Source organism: Choristoneura fumiferana, chromosome 13, assembly GCF_025370935.1.
Source record: "Choristoneura fumiferana chromosome 13, NRCan_CFum_1, whole genome shotgun sequence".
In the NCBI taxonomy this organism is placed as follows: Eukaryota; Metazoa; Arthropoda; class Insecta; order Lepidoptera; family Tortricidae; genus Choristoneura; species Choristoneura fumiferana.
In genome coordinates this window covers 740,455-758,529 of record NC_133484.1, presented here as the reverse complement: position 1 = coordinate 758,529, position 18,075 = coordinate 740,455, and positions in this window count along the sequence as shown.

Below are 18,075 nucleotides of genomic sequence, written 5' to 3'. Positions count from 1 at the left end.
GCCCACGTGTCGTGTCAGTATTTATAAAAAAAACGTTAAAAAACGTTACAATTACACCTCTAAAAAATGTATGAAAAACATTGTTTTTTTCGATTGGCATAAAAATTCATTACCAGGTAGTTTCCATCAATGAACTGAGCATCCGTTAAAATTAACGAAAATGAAGTAAAACACACACACACAATTTCTTTAAACTTTTTCTACTTCTACCAACCATTAGGGACTAGGTCAATTGGTGTCAAGTGTCCCACGATATTATTATTATTAGCTAAGGAGCTGTCCAAAATGTTTTTCCTCGAAACAACCGGTTTCAAACTTCGTCATCTTGAATATCTCCATCCCGACCGACCCTTTGACCCGGATTATTTTGTAGCACCCTGTAAGTCCGCCCACATACAAGATGGCACATCTTGAAAAATACCATCATCATCATCATCGTCCCAACCTATATACGTCCCACTGCTGGACACAGTCCTCCTCTCAGAATGAGAGAGCCGTAGTTTTGGTTTGTTGATTGCATAATGTACCTTTCATCTAGTCTGTAAGTTATAGCTACAGGCCCTATACTCCGAAGTGCAAAACTCGAATTTCGTATGTTGCCGTCCCTCTGACGCTTATGTCATTTAATACGCGAGTAAAAGGGACGGTGCGATACGAACTTCGATTTGCGAGTTTCGTAGTAGCCCCTCTGTTTCTGTTACTAACACGATATGGATCACGCATCTGAAATAAACGATTTTTATTTTTATTATTTCTTTTAATGCAGTGCGGAGTTGCGGAGGCGCGGGGCAAGGTAGTGGACTGGAGGGAGAAAGTAATATAGCGGAGTTCCGGACTGTTTCCTTATTCGAGCTTCCCTGCTCGCTTCTTGTTTCTCTGTCCCACTTCCCCGCTCCTCTTCCTGGCTGGGCTTCCCGGTTTTGTATGAATTTTTCACCTAGTTACCAACTCCCTATCCACTGAAGAGCGGAGATTTTACGCAATTCTATTGGTGGAATTTTATCTTACCGCTCTACTTGCTGCCTGGCTCCGCTCCAGTCTACAGATAGTCTTATAGCGCGTACACACCGGCCCGACGAGCGCGAACGAATGGGTTTCGTTGCTCCTGTCTGGACGGCATAGCGAACGCCAACGATCGTTCGTTGGCGTGTGCCGGCGATCCGAAGCGTGGCGGTAACGTCAAAGGAATCGTACCATTACATCGAATCCAGTATGGACGGTCGCCGAAGGCCAACGAACGAACGCTCAAGTTAAAGCGAAAGAGCGTAGTGCGTCTGATTTATCCCTCTCGTATACCGTCTGTATTTCACGCCGTTTACGTCACTTAAGTATGGAGAGCTCATTTCAGTATAAACACTAGAGTTTACCCACGGCTTCGCACGCGTAAACTATTCGTTCTGGTAGTTACAATGGAAATTCCGGGATTTTACAAAATTTCCTGGGAAATCCCAAAATTTATATCGTTATCTTGAGATTGTGTTAAGAACAACTGTCCAAAATTTCAACTCTAAACCTAGCGGTTGTAATTTCAAGATTTTATCCCTATTCCATGGGAATATCGAGATAATAAGTAGCCTATATGTTAATTCGTGAAAAGCCGTGGTGGCCTAGTGGTTTGACCTATCGCCTCTCAAACAGAGGGTCGTGGGTTCAAACCCCGGCTCGCACCTCTGAGTTTTTCCAAATTCATGTGCGGAATTACATTTGAAATTTACCACGAGCTTTGCGGTGAAGGAAAACATCGTGAGGACACCTGCACAAACCTGCGAAGCAATTCAATGGTGCGTGTGAAGTTCCCAATCCGCACTGGGCCCGCGTGGGAACTATAGCCCAAGCCCTCTTGTTCTGAGAGGAGGCCTGTGCCCAGCAGTGGGACGTATATAGGCTGGGATGATATGTTAATTCAGGGTATATATTACCTGTTTGTCAAATTTCATGGAAATCCGTTCCGGAGTAACGAACATACATCCAAAAAAACATCCATCCATACAAACTTTCGCGTTTATAATATTAGTTGGAAGTGGGATTAGTGGGCTCGTCGTGGTCCATTTTCAAATTGGGAATGCCAAACGGAATCAAGCCGGGGCTATATTAGAGCCAAACCGCGTATCGCAACGCTGCCTGACTCAACGGGCTGTGATTATACTACAGTATCGTGTCGCCGCGTGTGCTGATTAATTTGTATAAATGCGCGTAGCCACGTGGTGATTACACTAGCGCGGAGCGAGCCCACGCGTCACTTCCCCCATCACCTAGCCCACGCCGAACGAAATCCAGCGGTCTGCCAGGCGTCAGCTCGCTCGGCGACACGCGGGGCTGTGCTAATGTAACCACGTTCATACAAAATGTATATAACCGATTGCAATCCCACGCGTTGCGACACGCGTCGTGGCTCTAATATAACCCCGGCTTCAGGTGCCAACGAACGTTTGCTTGAAGTTTGACGCACCTTCGACGGCCAACGAGCGTGCGGACCCAACGTTGACCCTTCGTTGGCGTTCGTTGGGCCGGTGTGTACGCACCATTGAAACCGGCATGTCTGCGGCCGGCCTAACGGATGCGATACAATACAACGATTGCAATAATCGCGAATATCCGATGCTCGCGGACATAAAGAAAACAACATTACTACTGATCAGAAACACTATAATATACCTTACGTAAACGCCATAAGAATCTCGACGGCTGTCTTGTTTCCTTGGTTTCCGTTTTAGATAAGAAAACCGTAACACATGGCAATTTCTTTGGCACAATCTTATTAGATCATCACATTGCGTTTTAGGGTTCTGTAGGCAAAATGGAGCCCTTAGTTTTGTCATGTTTGTCTATTTGTTTTGGTGTGAACCACAAAACTTGGATAAATGCGGAAGTATGGGAATGTGTCTCTTACTCTTTCACGCTGAATTGTATGTATGTATAGGTACTAGTAATTGTATGTATTTATTGTTTGTATACTAGTTAAAAGAAAATAAGGGCCACTTGAGTTTCATCAGTAAAATAAAATCAATTATCCGTTTGTATTTTTATCTGAATACATTTAGGTAAGTATTTAATTTTATGAAAAGTATTTGTATTTATAACGTAGATTTTTTATACGAGGAAAATTATTAAGAATTATACTCACAAGTATTTGCGCTTTAGCAATGAAACTCCGTAGCTTCATTTTCATTTGGGTAATTATTATGTATGTATAACTGTTTATTGACCATAAAACACATAATAAAAAAAAATGAGAAACAGATATTAAAAGGCAAAATTATACTATAAAAGGACCTCGGACGGCGATTAACAGGCCAACAGAAACAAGAGTAAGCGCATCACGAAAAATAAAAAGAGGCTAAACTTTAAATAAACGATCTAGGACTTTAATTCATAAGCCAACATGGAACCTTTTCAAAGGAAACATCATTACGGCTTTCCTAGTCAATTAATGCAATGTCAATATTATGAAGTCCTTGACCGTACATAGATATTATGATATTATAAATTTACACTTAATGCACACAAAAGTCACGTATAAATATCTTTTTCACACCTCTCCTTCAGAAAAGTAACTTTTCCTCCCTGACGAGAGGGAGCAAAGTGCAACTTTTCTGTTCAAGGCTTTTCTAAGTATTTTGTTCCAAATGCCATTTTTTGAAATTGATAATTGTAAAGCCACACCATTTCTATGCTGATTGTTCTTAATAATATTTAGAATTTATTTTTTCAAGTTTCTTAATGCTCGGTGTGAAAAGTTGTATGAGCCACTCGCGAGCAAAATTATTTTCATCTTGGGCGTTAACACTTGAATCCCTCATTACTCTCAGATTCTACTTAAGAATCCCTCGCTACGCTCAGGATTCTATGTAGAATCCTTCGCTGCATTCTGGATTCAATGTACGCCTCGCCGTAAATACACCATTTTGCTCCCTTGTGACACAAATAACTATTTCACACCTCTTCAGAAAAGTAACTTTTCCTCCCTGACGAGAGGAGCAAAGTGCAACTTTTCTGTTCAAGGCTTTTCTAAGTGTTTTATTGCATATGCAATTTTTTAAGTTGATAATTGGAAAGCCACGTCATTTTCTATGCTGCTTGTTCTTTAATAATATTTAGAATTTATTTTTTCAAGTTTCTTAATGCTCGGTGTGAAGTTTCAAATTTCAAGTTTGTTATTGCTCAGGATTCTACTTAAGAATCCTCGCTACACTCAGGATTCTATTGTAGATCCTTCGCTACATTCTGGATTCAATGTACGCCCTCGCCGTAAATACACCATTTTGCTCCCTTGTGACACAAATAACTATTTCACACCTTTTCAGAAAAGTAACTTTTCCTCCCTGACGAGAGGAAGCAAAGTGCAACTTTTCTGTTCAAGGCTTTTCTAAGTGTTTTATTGCATATGCAATTTTTTTAAGTTGATAATTGGAAAGCCACGTCATTTTCTATGCTGCTTGTTCTTTAATAATATTTAGAATTTATTTTTCAAGTTTCTTAATGCTCGGTGTGAAGTTTCAAGTTTCAAGTTTGTTATTGCTCAGGATCTACTTAAGAATCCCTCGCTACACTCAGGATTCTATTGTAGAATCCTTCGCTACATTCTGGATTCAATGTACGCCCTCGCCGTAAATACACCATTTTGCTCCCTTGTGACACAAATAACTATTTCACACCTCTTCAGAAAAGTAACTTTTCCTCCCTGACGAGAGGAAGCAAAGTGCAACTTTCTGTTCAAGGCTTTTCTAAGTGTTTTATTGCATATGCAATTTTTTAAAGTTGATAATTGGAAGCCACGTCATTTTCTATGCTGCTTGTTCTTTAATAATATTTAGAATTTTTTTTTTCAAGTTTCTTAATGCTCGGTGTGAAGTTTCCAGTTTCAAGTTTGTTATTGCTCAGGATTCTACTTAAGAATCCCTCGCTACACTCAGGATTCTATTGTAGAATCCTTCGCTACATTCTGGATTCAATGTACGCCCTCGCCGTAAATACACCATTTTGCTCCCTTGTGACACAAATAACTATTTCACACCTCTTCAGAAAAGTAACTTTTCCTCACTGACGAGAGGGAGCAAAGTGCAACTTTTCTGTTCAAGGCTTTTCTAAGTGTTTTATTGCATATGCAATTTTTTAAGTTGATAATTGGAAAGCCACGTCATTTTCTATGCTGCTTGTTCTTTAATAATATTTAGAATTTATTTTTCAAGTTTCTTAATGCTCGGTGTGAAGTTTCAAGTTTCAAGTTTGTTATTGCTCAGGATTCTACTTAAGAATCCCTCGCTACACTCAGGATTCTATTGTAGAATCCTTCGCTACATTCTGGATTCAATGTACGCCCTCGCCGTAAATACACCATTTTGCTCCCTTGTGACACAAATAACTATTCTTTTCTTTTTACGGTGCCTCAGAATTTTTCAAGCAGCGTTGTGGATGATACGCAATAAAAACCTGGACACATGACGTTACATTCATGTGCGTGCAAATACGCAGGGGGCTATTCCAAAATTCGGAATTCAAAGCTCGTGTCTCACCGTCCCTCTCACTCTCCTGCTAAAATACTATAAGCGTGAGCCAGCACAAAATGAACTTCTAAAATCGAACGTAGTAGGACAGCGGTCGATTCTTAAAGCCGATCCGTGTCCAACTAAATCTTTAAGCTTGCGCACACGTCACAAGTCGCCATTAAGCAGCTTACACACGATAATCTATCGACGTGGGACCAATTATTAGTAATGGGATTAAGTCGAGAGTTCACTGTCATTCTGAGCACGCCTTTATAATAAGTTTAAAGATTGGTTGTTTTATTTTTGCTTTTGTTCAGTTTTTTAAACCCCGATGCAAAAAGAGAGGTGATAGGTTTGACCGCTATGTGTAGCTGTGTGTCTGTCTGTCTGTGGCACCGTAGCTCTTAAACGGGTGGACCGATTTGAATGCGGTTTTTTAGTTGAAATCAGGTTTTCTAGCGATGGTTCTTAGACATGTTTCATCAAAAGCCGTTTTTGAGATATTGAACTTTGATGTGACAAAGTTTTTGTTGGTTAGGTTAGGTTATTGTTGAATGTTTTTCTGGGACGCAATTACGTTAAAAAGAGATGAACAATACTATTAATTAACATTAAATAGTGTTAACAGTAAGTAGCGTTTCCGCCAAAATGTGCGAGCATGGGGCGAGTATGGTTGCCAGGCGTCCGGATAAAGCCGGACATAGTTAGGCTTTTCAAATGCTCGTCCGGCTAAATTAAACGGTGTCCGGCCTGTCCAGCTTTTGTTAGGCTTTTTACAACTGATCAGTGACTATAAAAGTTCATAAAAATAATAATAATAGTACATTGTGTCTTAAGGGCGGTAAATAAGGAATTACGAACGAGAGTCTATTAGAAGCCCTCAGTCTTCGACTTCGGGCTTTAATGAGTCGATGTTTGTAATTATAGTACCGCCCGTGGGACATACAATGTTTTTCATCACATTTGAGAGTAATATTTTATATTTGTAAAATAAAAACTAATATTTTTTCAAAAATTGCCGATACCGCTGACTGCGCTCTTGGTAGCTTTACTTACAAATTTGCTTGCAAAATATTCTACTTTAAAGTGCAAATTTTCATTAAAATCGAGCGTCCCTCTAAAACCTTAACTGGTGGGTGGAAAAATTTGAAAAATTCAGGATGGTAGTAAGTATATCAAACTTACAGGGAAAACTATAACAGTTAAGTTTTCTTGAGAATTTTTAATAGTTTAAGAGTAAATAATAGCCTAAGGTATAAAATATACTTAATCTTGGAATATTCCGTACAAAATACGAAATCCTTAGAAAAATATTATTTAATTTTTTCGTAATGGCTACGGAACCCTATTTCGGGCGTGTCCGACATGCTCTTGGCTGGTTTTAGTATTTGTTGTTGCAGCGGCCACAATAATACATAATCTGTGAAAAAGCCCTAGGACAGACGGACAGACAGACAGACAGACAGGCAGAAAAGTCTCATTAATAGGCTTCTGTTGGCACTCTTTTGGTACGGAACCGTAAAAAAGATGAAATCCTACTAATATTATAAATGTGAACGTTTGTGAGTGAGTGAGTGAGTGAGTGAGTATGTTTGTTACTTCTTCACGCTGAAACGGCTGGACGGATTTAGATGAAATTTGCCATAAAGTTAGTTTATAATCTGGATAAAAACATAGAATTGAGTCAATTTTTATCTTACAAAAGAGAGCAATTAGAGCAATTTATAATTTGAAGACGGGTGAATCTTTAAGATCTTTTTTTAAGGAAACAGGTATCCTAACCCTGCCGTCGCTTTATGTTTTTGAAATAATCATATATGTAAGGAAGAACATATGTAATTTTCCCACTAACGTTGATAAGCCAAAGGCTACTAGAAACACAGAGAAGCTTAAAGTTCCATCTGACAGACTGACTAAACCCAAAAAGTCGTTTCTGGGAAATTGCATACGTTTTTATAATAAAATTCCAAAAAATATTATAAATGAAACAGATAAAAAATTCAGATCTATTGTCAAGAAGACATTAATATCTAAGGCGTATTATAAAGTTAATGATTTTATCATGGACTGGGATATTTGGAAATAATTAATTAATTAGCGATCCCTTCAAATAGCGAACCTACTGTGTTAAAAATAAAGTTGTGTTAAATACTTGTGATGTATACATATCATTTAATAATATTGTAAATCTGTTTAAAAAATATACCCCGTTGAGTTTCTTGCCGGATTCTTCTCAACAGCGGTTTTTCCGAACCGGTGGTAGATTTTTTTTGACATTCATAAGTGCTTGTTATAGCCTAAATTGAATAAAGATATTTTGACTTTGACTTTGAATAGATTTTTAAAAATGATTGGTTATTCTGTGGCGCAAAGCCGCGGGTGTAAGATTGTATAAAACAATCTTCTCTGTGTCCAGACGAATACTGACCCCGATTGTGAGTATAAAGTCAACAACAAGACGGATGGGTTTCACTTTGCGAGGCTAATGCATTAAGGGTCAGTGCACTGTGGAGTGAATTGCCCTATGGAATTACTTGATACTGTTTATTTGGGATCATGATACCGTTGCAATCATGATCCCAGCCTATATACGTCCCACTGCTGGGCACAGGCCTTCTTTCAGAATGAGAGGGCTTAGGCTAGTTCCCACGCGGGCCCAGTGCGGATTGGGAACTTCACACACACCATTGAATCGCTTCGCAGGTTTCGACATGAGATGTTTTCCTACACTGTTAAACTCTTGGTAGAATCAAAAGGTTTATTCGCATTTGAATATCGAAAAACACAATATTGTTTGTTTGTTTGTTTGTTTATACTCTTTATTGTACAAAAAGGAAAAACAAAAAGGTTACATAAATTAAAGTTGTGCTAAGTACAAAGGCGGACTTATCCCTGCAGGGATCTCTGCCAGTCAACCTATGAGTGGTAGAGGAGCAATCCAAAAAACAAGGATCGACAAATAGAGCAAAACATTTGAATAAATATAAATGCATATATAATATTTGCTTGTTTTCTCGTAGATCGACATTGGTGTCAAGTGTCCTGAGGTATTTATTATTTATTTTAAATAAAATAAACACGAGTGTAACATAATAATATGTCACTTTGACTGATTTATAAAATTAAATCTTATTATAAAGGAGCGGAATTTCTCATAGCAAAAATCAAATATCAAAGGGATTGAACATAAGTTTTATCGACTGTTCCATTTATCGATGTTATCGAATTGACTCTTCTTGTTATCGCCTTTTACATTATTCTGTAACATTTGACCTCTTTGATAAGCGACTTTCATCTACATATTAAAATAAAATAAATCGCGTCAACGTCACATATTATGACATTTATGTCGCTTGAGTTTTTCTCAGTCATTCCCGTGTTAATAAATGGTTAATCCTAAAAGAAAAACGATTGACAAATGGATAAAAAAACATCCCTTACTTATTTACAATGAAGATTCTTCAACGATATACTGCTCTAAATGTAAAGTTAATTTGAAGCAGCTCAAGCTCTATATATTTTAATTGTAACTAACTTAAAAAATGCTATTTTTAAAGTACCTACTATTTTCTGTTTTATTAATTGCTGAAATATTTATCGATAGTCGATTTAACTTATGTTCAAATCCTTTGACGTTTGATTTTTGCTATGAGAAATTCCGGTCCTTGCTTATTAGGTTTGTATCATTATTTGTATGTATCATACATTGAGTATAATTATGTGTCACAGAGAGCTGCAAAAAATAGACAAAACACTTACTTACATAAATGCTCTTAACTAAAAACATAACCCTCTTTCGGGGAGTCGTGTAAAAACTCCGTCCACCTAGTTAATTTTCCAACATTGCTTTTTACACGCAAAAATGGGAATTCCTTTACTTGAGAAATAAGCTTTCTAAGCATTCGAATCCCTGAACAAGTTTCGTTTTGACCTTTAAGAATTGAAGTATTGTGGGGGAGGAAATTGGGCTGCCCTTTTCATGGAAGGGACGGGTTTCTGCGACATGTTATTTCGGAGATAATATATCGTTTGATACTTGACATGTCCATTTAAACACCAGCGCGGTATAACTACTTGTAGCTTGATTTGGTATTGTGGGCCCGAAAAATGGTTTTAATGTTCACATACGACATTTAACATTTTTCATCATTAAAAATAAAAAATAAAATAAATAAATAAAATAAATATCACGGGACAATTCACACCAATTGACCTAGTCCCAAAGTAAGCTTAGCAAAGCTTGTGTTATGGGTACTAAGCAACGGATAAATATAATTATAATTATAGATAGATACATACTTAAATACATAGAAAACACCCAAGACCCGAGAACAAACATTCGTATTTTTCATACAAATATCTGCCCCGACACGGGAATCGAACCCGGGACCTCAAGCTTCGTAGTCAGGTTCTCTAACCACTAGGCCATCTGGTCGTCTAAATAAAATCATTATCATTCCAAACTATAAATGAACCAATGCTGGCCACAAGCCTCCTCTCAGAATGAGAAGGCTTGAGAGTAATTAATGTCAAAATTAAATAACTATTTGGCAAAAAATGCTTACCTACCTTTAAATTGTGATATGAGAAAAATAGTTTGGGATGTGATATTTTTTTTTTTTTAAATCCTTTGTCAAGACTTAGAAGAACTAACAGTGTTTGTTTTTGCTTTCAGGTAAGATACTGCTTTACCCAAAACAAAATCGAAAATCGGTGAGATTATTATTTAGTAATTCGGTAGTAATATGGATAGATACAATAATATTTTTTAAAACTAGCCCGTCAATTAAGTTACAAAAAATAGAGAATCAAACTTTCATAATGATATTTACGGCGTATATAGCTGTTTCCTGTGACTCCGTCCGCGTAGAATTCATTTATAGCTATCCGGGTACTAAGCACTTTTCCGGAATAAAAACTATTTTATGGGTTCGATTCCCATCGATTGGTTTTTCTGTGCATCTATATTTCAGTTTGTATTTTCAATTTAGGTTTTACGGGATGACCGTAAAAGTATAAATTTGGACTTGAAATAAAAAATACAAAAAGATTCAAAAAAAAACAATCTTAATTTGATTGCTTAATAACGATATCTCTTGTCCGGGTGAGCGGTGGAATGCTGAAAGTTTCTCGATGAGGGCTACGGTACAGATGTCGCTAGCGTCACTGCTTAAGTGGCTAAATAAGAAACAAACAAGCTGAGATATGTGGTGCATAGGGGAAATTCGTGTCTGTACGTTGCAAGCCGTGGTGTAGCGGTATAGCACGCGGTACGGAATACCGAGGATCTGGGTGCGATTCCCAGTGCTGGTCTTATTTTTCTGGTTTTTCTGTGCATCTATATTTCAGTTTGTATTTTCAATTCAGGTCTTACGGGATGACCGTAAAAGTAAAAATTTGGAATTTAATAAAAAAATAAAAAAAGATTCCAAAAAACCAATCTTAACTATTTTATGTCCTTGGGACTCGTATACCGAATTTCATCTAAATCGGTTTTTGCGTGTAAGTGTTTGTTTGTTACTTCATCACATCTAACCAATTTATATGAAATTTGGTACGCAGATACTTTGAGTCCCGGAGAAGGACATAAGATAGTTTTATTCCCGGAAAACTGCGAAGTTCCCGCGGGATAGCAATAAACAAATTCCACGCGGATGGATTCGCATGTAATGGCTAGTTTTTAATTATTCAAAAAAAGAACTCCGAAGAATCTGGTGTTAAATTCCTTCCTCAGGAAATTTTAGCGATGTAATATCAACATTGGAGGGTCATAAAATAAACATTGGTTAACAGTTAAATCCATGGCGTGGACACAGTGTTACTGCATGTTTGGATTGCCCGCGCCGTAGGCGGCTGTAATGATAATTTACCGATGGGACAAATATAGGATATTATAGCATTTGGTGCGTGATTTAGTGAAAATTTAAGCAGAAAGGCAGATTTTTCGCGATATGTACAATCAGCCAAATAAGTGGTGTTTTTAAACAAGTTCATATCAAATGAATATGTCGCTAAAGTCGAACTTTCAAGTGGACAGACACGTCTAAAGACATACAAACGATTATCAACTTTAGGGTGGTAGACCACATATTTGGCTGATGGTACATGACTTAGCATGAAAGACAATACAAGCGAACAAATTGAATCATGACACCAGGTGGAACCTTTTAATAATCAATTTCACTATGATTTCCTTGACAAAAGTATTACATGTCAACATAACATTAGTAGCATAAAGTTTCCACCCTCGGTCATGATTCAATTTGTTTGACTGTACAATAAATAACCATCTTAGGCCTCTAGGTTGGCAACGTATCTGCAATACCCCTGGTGTTGCAGATGTTTATGGGCGGTGGTGATCTCTTACCATCAGGAGACCCACTTGCTCGTTTGCCATCTAGTGGAATAAAAAAAAAACGACTGTTGGAACACCGCAAATGACCACAATATACATATACAAGTACACTCAGCATCAAAACAGCTGTTGCTGTACTTTGTCGTTTTACAGCTACATACTCGACACTGTAAGATTGACAAAATGTGTCAATGCGACAAATTAAAAAGTGATCACTGATAGCTAAAACATAGAGAAAAGTTTCAGTCAAAGCCTATCACCGCTTCAGAGCGAATTCTTCCAGGTAACCATTACTACGAGTATACGTAAGAATTAAGGAATAGATTTTAGCATTCAATTTATCAAAGTCAAAGTCAAAGTCAAAATATCTTTATTCAATTTAGGCTATAACAAGCACTTATGAATGTCAAAAAAAAAACTACCACCGGTTCGGAAAAACCTCTGCTGAGAAGAATCCGGCAAGAAACTCAACGAGGTATATATATATATTTTTTTTTTTAAAACAGATTTACAATATTATTATATGATATGTATACATCACAAGTATTTAACACAACTTTATTTTTAACACAGTAGGTTTGCTATTTGAAGGGATCGCTAATGCGGATCGGAATTATTTCCAAATATCCCTGTCCATGATATAATCATTAACTTTATAATACGCCTTTGATATTAATGTATTCTTGACAATAGATCTGAATTTTGTATCCGTTTCATTTATAATATTTTTTGGAATTTTATTATAAAAACGTATCCAATTTCCCAGAAAAGACTTTTGGTTTTAGCCAGTCTGTAAGATGGAACTTTAAGCTTCCCTGTGTTTCTAGTAGCCTTTGGCTTATCGACGTTAGTGGGAAAATCACATATGTTCTTCCTAACATACATGATTATTTCAAAAACATAAACATTATCTTATCTTCTCTCTCTTCTTCAACAATATCCACCCAATGCTAAGTGTAGGTCTCTTCCAAAGCACGGTCTTGTGCCCTTCGCATCCAGTTCTTCCCAGCCACTCTAACAAGGTCGTCAGTCCAACGCATCGGTTGCCTGCCCACATTTCTGTGTCCCGTTCTTAGCCTCCACTCAAGCACCCGTCTACTCCACTTGTGGGCCTTCCTACTGTATATCCTCCTGATTCCTGTCATTTTTTATCAAACTTAGCGTTTAACACCTAGACGTGGTTGAACTGCTTTGTTATTTTGGATATTATTTCAAAACTCTTAGAATTCTTTATTAAATGAACAATTTGTACTTTATAAAGTACATTCTGCCGTCATTCTTAGTGTTAATTAGTCCTTTATAAAGTACGCGAGGACTTAGGAGCATATATGGCCTGCTGAATGACTTTCTGCCAAGTTTCTTGCGGCGCATTCTTCTTGGCAATGATGGTCTTTCCGAAAGCGCTGGTAGTTTGAAAAAATGACGTGTAAAAGTGCCCATTGCAGCCTATTTACTGAATAAATCATTTGAATTTGAATTTGCTCATTTTCACTTTCTGGTAACATTCAATTTACAACTGATTAAAATAATAACAAATAATACATAATGGTGGTAGGTAAAAACAAGATGGACAGACGACATCTGCCTAACACTGGGACCTTACTGGACTAGGGTAGCAGAAGACAGAGCTCAGTGGAGAGACCTGGAGGAGGCCTATGCCAAGAGGCACAGAGACTTAATATAGAAAGAGCACTAAATGTACTGCTGAATTAGAACATTTCAGATAGACTTATTAAATATAGTGGTAGTATAGCACGTATTACTTTCTACAATTTTCCAGAGCTGAAACATTCCAAGAATAGAACTGGGCAAGGACTTCTCAGAACAAGAGGGCTTGGTATTCCCACGCGGGCCAGTGCGAATAACTTACAGCACAATGAATTGCTTCGCAGGTTTGTGCAGGTTTCCTGCAAAGCTCGTGTAAATTTACATGAATTTCTAAAATAGAGGTCAGCCGTTTCGAACCCACGACCCTCTGCTTGAGACGAAGGTCCCTAGCACCACCTCGACCCACACGCGAACCAAATGTCCCAATCGCAAGTACATTTCGCAGCTCAAATTGTTCGTATTTCATTTAAATTACTTCGAAATTCGGCGTATCTCGGGTTTGTGTTTATAACGCGCCATTGGACAGCCATAAACGTGAGCGTACGAGTTCAGGGAGTCCCGTATAATATTGTTTTCTTAGGATCGGTGTTCGGAGTTGGAGTAAAGCAACTTTGGCCTTTGACGTCTTTGATTATAATTCGGGTCATTTAATTCCATAATGTAATAAAATTACTCTTAATTAAACATTACTTTGTCAAATTGTCAACTTACTGTACAAAAGTCAATGGGTAGCCTTATCATTTTCGACTTTAGAGCTATCTCGTAAAAGAAATCTTCCCAAAAAATAAGCAATTAAATTATTGATGTGCAGATGGTTGCAACAGTTACGAGTAATTGAAAGGAGCACGAACAAAATTATATACATATAGTATCCCTTACATATAGACCTAAGTAAATATAGGCAAGAATTTTTGGTAGTTCTTAATTCAAAGCTGTTATCACTAACACTGACAGATTACTAAGAACGCTACGACAGAAAAACTCTACAGCGCCATTAAGTATTGTCTAAGTAAAGCGATATCTAGTGAAATTACGACCCAATCCCTCTCATTGTGAGAGAAGGCCTGTCACCAGCTGTGAGGCGTATATAGGCGATGATGATGATTAATAAACTACCTATTTTTTTACTATACCTTCTGTAATTCAGAAATGAGGAGATACGTAGAAGAACAAGGGTCACCGGCATACTCATAGCCAAGCGAATTACCTCGTTGAAGTGGCAATGGGTAGGCCATATAGCACGGAGAACAGATGGCCGTTGGGGCCGAAAAGTTCACGAGTGGAGACCGCGGATCGGTAAGCGCAGCGTATGACGTCCACCAACGAGATGGACGGCTGACCTGGTTAAAACCGCGGGTTTACGGTGGATGCAGGCCGCTGCCAACCCAAGGGACTGGAGGTCTATTGGAGAGGCCTATGTCCAACAGTGGACGTCCTGCGGCTGAGATGATGATGATGACTTCCTGTAAAAAGAACACGTCGAAACCAAAGCACACTTGCCACGTGCACGAAACTTTTTTCCGAAACAAAATTTCCTCGCGTAACTTCGTACCCTAAAAAATAAATAATACCATTGCGTTTCACGAACAATTTCACATGCTTTTGATGTGACGTGCAGCGACGCGTAGAACGAGGAAAATATAGCCTCGCATCAGCCCGTCCACTTCATCATGGCGAGAGTGTACTGTACATCCATAGATGCGAGACTGGAAATAAGTTGTAATTTTGAACATGAAACTACCGTGAGACTCACTCAAATATAATGACCCGGATAACTCACGTCTTAAATCGAGTTTAGCTCGACATGTTTCGGGCAAATCCGTAGCCCTTCATCTTCGGAGCAACGCGACTCAATAGACTCGGATTCGACGCACTATATCAGATTTGATAAGGTATCTGTACTTGCGAGAGAGAAATTTTTCATTCCGCGGAAAGTGCGTGAAGCCATCGAGATTAGTCGTCGGCCGAATTTCAACCGGGATAGTGGTTGGACGGTACCTCCGAGTTGGAAAACGGTGTTAAATACTCGTGCTGCGTCATCGGTGTGTGTGAACGTACCTTTACAGAGCGATGTTGTTAGTGTTGTGTGCTACCCTACATTTGACAGTTGTAATGATGATGAAAACGCGGGTAGTTGTGTGCCGGTGTCAGTTTCGTCGGGTAGTCGCGCGAGCAGAGCGGCGGCGTGTTTGCAGCAGCCGCTGAGTCGCGTTGCTCCGAAGACGAAGGGCTACGGATTAGCCCGAAACATGTCGAGCTAAACTCGATTTAAGACGTGAGTTATCCGGGTCATTATATTTAATATAAGTTGTAATGTTTGATTGAAGGTCTCTACCTACACTTAATCATACCATGACAGTAATAGGATCGTATCAGGCACAGAATGTAACGCAACACGGATTGCAGCATGTCAAAGGCATGTCATACCCATAAGAAGCGTATTGGTACCGTTTTTGAACATATTGCTAGTGAAAGAAAGAAAAGAAAGAAAGAATGAAATACATTTATTCACAACACCACAATAGACAACACTACACGAGACAACAATATTATTAAGTACGACAGTACAGTCACCAGCATTCGTATCTGCCACAGCGGAGCGTGCAAAAATATCTGACATGTCCTTCCGGCTCTAGAAATAGAGTCGTATCAGATATTTATGCACGCTTGTTGTGTCAGATATTGGTGCTAGTGACTACTCTACAAATATTGACTATGGGCATAGTCTCATACTTTTCAATACAATAATTATTATTTGTACTAAATTTATTTGTTATGTGTACATACAATACAATTTTACTATGGAATGTTCACTCACAACATCATGATTACACTCACAACAGTTCAAGTTCAAGTCGCATTGTCATCCAAACCAATCCTTACCTTTAAAGTCATTTTGGACACTCGAAGTAGATAATGAATTTAGTCTACAAGATTACCAACAAACAAATATCGCAACTTCAAAATGTCCAAAGCTTATAAGACACAGTGCCTTGTCTAAAATTTACTCCATCTACAAGGACCTTTTTATTGATATAAAACCTCATTTATTTGTCCATGTGTCCTCGTTCTGCGCAAATCAGGCAGGAAATGAGCTCGGAGAATCAATTACGAAGAAGCGATCAGTCGACGGTCCTTTCAGTGCTAGTCTAGTATCAACTAGCTCGTACAGCTTTTTAAAGAAAGTTCATTTTTTGTAGAAGAAAGAATACTTTGTGTATCATCATTAGCCGTAAGAAGTTCATTATTAAACAAATGCCTCTCCCTTCGAACGCCACAAACAATCACAACTCCCCATTCCATCCGATTTTTCACAACTCTTAGGATGTGGTCAGTCCATCTAATGGGTGGCTTTGTCAGCGCTGTCTGCCGGTTCGTGGTCACCACTCGAGGACTTTCCTCCTCCAACGGTTATCTATTTTAAAAATAAATAATATACCTCCTCGAGTTTCTTGCCAGGTTCTTCTCAATAGTGTAGTTTTTCCGACCCGGTGGCCAATTTTTAGACCTTCATTAAGTCGTCTCATTTGAACAACCTTTCACGTTTTCAAATATCCGGGTATATTCTGTCCGTGACGTATCCCTTTGATTTTTAAAAGCGGTTCGTTTCTACCCGACCGCCTAAAGGTGGATTATGTCTAAATTTCGGACATAAAATGTTGAACATTTTTGTTAAATTCGCCTGAAGGTTTTAATTTTTGTTAATTAATCAAAAGATTTGGTAACCGTTTCAAAAGAGTTTTTCGGGTTCTGTAGTGAAAGGCCAGAAAGTTTCGCCATTCCGATCTTAATACAAAAACCCTGTATTTTGGCATGGGTGAACACAATAATTATGTCGAAAAACTGCTAGAACAAAACAACCTACCAAGAGCGTGTCGGACACGCCCAAGATAGGGCTCCGTAGCCGTTACGAAAAAATCAAGTAATATTTTTTTATATCTTCCAAGTTTAATTTGCAAACTTAATTTTTTATCCCTATGTACTTTTTATTTAAAGTTTTTGTAAGTCAGTTGGAATTTTGTTTCATACTTTAAATCATTGCATCGTCAACGTAACATATTATAATGTTAAAAGAAGGCTTATGTTCAGCCAACTTACCTATAGAAGGGTGTCGCAAGAAATTCAACAAATCATTTCCATTACTAGAAAGTCCCATACACTGCGTGACCTCACGTAAGTGATTTGTGCCTGTCATGTCCACGGTCATATTATTATGCGCATTTATTTTGAATTATAGAGCAATAGCTCAGCTGGGAGTCATTTTGGACCATGTTTTGGATTCGGTTCTAAAGGTAAAGGATGTAGTTTATTTTTCATCGATACTTGAATCCATAATAATATTGAAAATGCGAAAGTAGGTATGTCTATCTCTCTGTTACCTCACATTCTCAAACCGTTGAACCAATTTAAATGAAATTTGGTGTAGAGATAGTTTGAGTCTCGAGGAAGGATAAAGGATACTTTTTATCTCGCAAAATTGTATAGTTTCCACGGGATAAACGAATTCCGAGATGTATGTTTTCAGTAGATAATAAATATACGCATATCTAACTACATATTTACTTACTTATCCGGTTCGAAGGACCACTTTGTTTACACCAAACACCGTTGCTATGCCAATCCGTA